At 39.1% G+C, this 2,930-nt stretch overlaps 1 pseudogene; it reads right to left on the bottom strand.

Moving 5' to 3' along the window:
* Positions 1-2,092: 2,092 nt before the first annotated feature.
* On the bottom strand, positions 2,093-2,211 carry LOC148518089 (5S ribosomal RNA; annotated as a pseudogene).
* Positions 2,212-2,930: the final 719 nt, after the last annotated feature.

Below are 2,930 nucleotides of genomic sequence, written 5' to 3'. Positions count from 1 at the left end.
GGAAAGGGATGTGGCTGTGTGTGAAACGGTATGCCCGCAAGCTTGTTTTCATCATGCCGGGGGCATGCCCACTGCTCCGGGAGCTAACGGATATGCCCCCTTTCCCTCTCTCCAGTGAATAAACACAGCATGTATTATGTTACCTATATGATTTCTCTGCAACAAGGAACCTCTGAAGAAATTGAACCTAACGGACAGGTTATGGGGGGCCCGGGGCACTTACAGGGGGCCCCTATTAAAGAGGTAGGCAGATTAATTTATATATTCTATATATTATATATATATATATATATAATTGTAAAGATATTGGGAAATTCCTTGCTGAAAAGGTGATAAAATGCGTCCGGTGCTCGTCTGGGTAAAATATAACTCAGTATTTCAGGTGGCACTCGTGACGTCTTAAAAATTAGTAGACAGACCCACTTTTGTTATATCAATGCTTCAGAACATTAGTTGATGTTTTTTCGTCAGATTATACAAGTGTAATAAACGATGCTTACCTTATAAGTACCACACCAGAAGTGAACAGACGCTCCGAGCCAGTCGCAGACGCGGCTACTGATGACGTCAAATGTGAAACAGGTGCACCCTTCATCAAGATCATTTACACAGAACTAGACATGGAAGTCTGTAAGGGTCAAACATATATGCAATTAAGTTAAGTATCTAAATGGAAAATAACATGGCTAAGCATAATCAAAACATTGACATAACCCAGTGGTTCCCAAACTTTTTTGAACCTCGGCGCCCTAGTGCACCAGTATTGTTTTCAAGGGACCCCTAAACCAAAAGTTTGATATTGAGAAATTCAGAAAAAAATGTAGTGAAGTAGTACAGTGAAGTAAATTGTGCTGACCTGTCATCCTTAGGTTTGGTTATATAGTGGTGGACAGGTTTGCGTTTCTGTTTGTGCACATATTTACATTACAGTGACCATAAAGAATTTTATTTGGTGCTGGAACACTAACCTGAGGCACCCCTGCAAGTGTCCCGAGGAACCCCAGGGTGCCGGGGCACACAGTTTGGGAACCACTGACATAACCACAATGACATAAGAAGATTAGTGTGCTACAATAGTTGCTGCTAAATATATATATATAATGAAAGTTACAATAAACAATTTAACCCCAACTGTTCATTAAGGCCTTTCGGAAATAATGTTCCTAGTCTATAAAGCCAACTGGATTCTTTTTGTAATAGACATTTGGCTCGATCCCCTCCTCTGGGTAGAGGGGGAACATGGTCTATGATCCTGTATCTCAGTGAAGCTAAACTATGATTGGCGTCTAAAAAATGTTTCGCTGCTGGTTGGTCGGAGCTCCCCTTAGTTAAGGCAGTGTGGATGGCACTTCTGTGTAGTGCCATCCTTTCCTTGAACATTTGGTTTTCCTGACATAACATTTACTGCATGGGCAACAAATAAGATAAATAAATTTCGTTGTACACGGTACGTGATGCAAAATTTGTTTTGCTTTCCTGAATGTGGATGTGAAAATGTGTCACCGCTAATCATGTAATTACAAGTAGTGCAATTGACACATTTAAAACAAGAAAAAAGAAGGTACCGCACAGAACCTATAAATACTCAATTAGTACATACCAACAATATTACATTTTATTGGTCATAATATCTCATGATTCATCATTGGTGGTGCTCCCAAAGCCCAAAGTATAGCATAGAATACAAAAAAATGGAAAACGAAGGGCTTGTTGCTGGGGCAACTCTTTAGATAAATTTTCACATGTAGTGTAAAGAGAAATTATAACCTTTAATAAACACAATTAAAATAACAAAGGCCCCCTCGCTACACAAACTTATGTGCAAAAAATAATCACTAAAATTAATTATATATCTCATGTATGTTATGGCAAAAATATTATATTTAAGGGTAATCAATCTCCTACAGACTTATAATTGGTGTCTAGATAAAAAATAAAGATGTTGTGTAGGAAGATAAAAACCTTAATAACCCTGATAGTATAATGATATTGTAATTAGCTGATTTGCCAAACTAATGAATTTATGGGAACAAATAAATACAAATGCTACGCTGTGTTACCACTCTGTCCCAATCCACCTCCTGTAATCTTTAACCTACAGCACCTCGTATTCCTAGGTGGTCTCCCATGCAACTACTAACCAGGCCCAATGCTGCATAGCTTCCAAGATCAGATGAGATTGGGCATATCCAGTATGGTTTGACTGTAGGTAAGTTGCCAAACGGGAAAGTATGAATGCCCTGGTACACACAATGTAAGGGTGTTTGTAGGACTATCTCATATGAGGAGTCCCACTTTGTTCAATAACACACAATTTAAAGAAGGAATTGCATAAGCGTACTTTAATTGTTCCACAAATAAAACATCACATATTTGCCAGTCAAAAATATTACATGTGTATTGTCTGGTATTCTACAATTATAAATTCTTGTAATTGTTAAGAATTTGTTAGTGCATATGGTAAGGCCTGAGTGGTATCATTTTGATAAAGGTAGAAATCCTTCATCTGTCATATATTGTGGTCCGATTAAGAAAAACACAAATTTTTTTGTCAGTTGATTCCAGAGTGATCATATCGTTGTGTACTTCTATGCAGATATAAGTTCTGCTGACTCCAAATTAATTGGATGTGCCTATAAAGTATATCAGCTGTGCAAACAGAGGCCCTGATTCAGACCCGGACGCAAGTGGCTGTTCGTACGTTCGGCGTACGGGCCGAAATATGTTAATTTAAGCGCTCGCTCGTAATTTCGTACGCAGCTAAACTTCCTCCCCAAAGTCTCCCAACCCCTCCTCTAGCTAACGAGCGAGCCAAATAGCGAGCGTACATCCCCAATGTGGCTTGCAGGGAACGCTCTCACAAGTACAAACCGGAAGTGGGCCTGTCATATTTCGATTACCTGCTCGTTCATTCTGCCTACCTACTTCAA

This window comes from Taudactylus pleione, unplaced genomic scaffold (assembly GCF_031769625.1).
Source record: "Taudactylus pleione unplaced genomic scaffold, aTauple2 ptg000202l, whole genome shotgun sequence".
Lineage (NCBI taxonomy): Eukaryota > Metazoa > Chordata > Amphibia > Anura > Myobatrachidae > Taudactylus > Taudactylus pleione.
The sequence above is the reverse complement of the archived record's forward strand: the minus strand, read 5'-3'. Positions and strand labels throughout refer to the sequence as shown.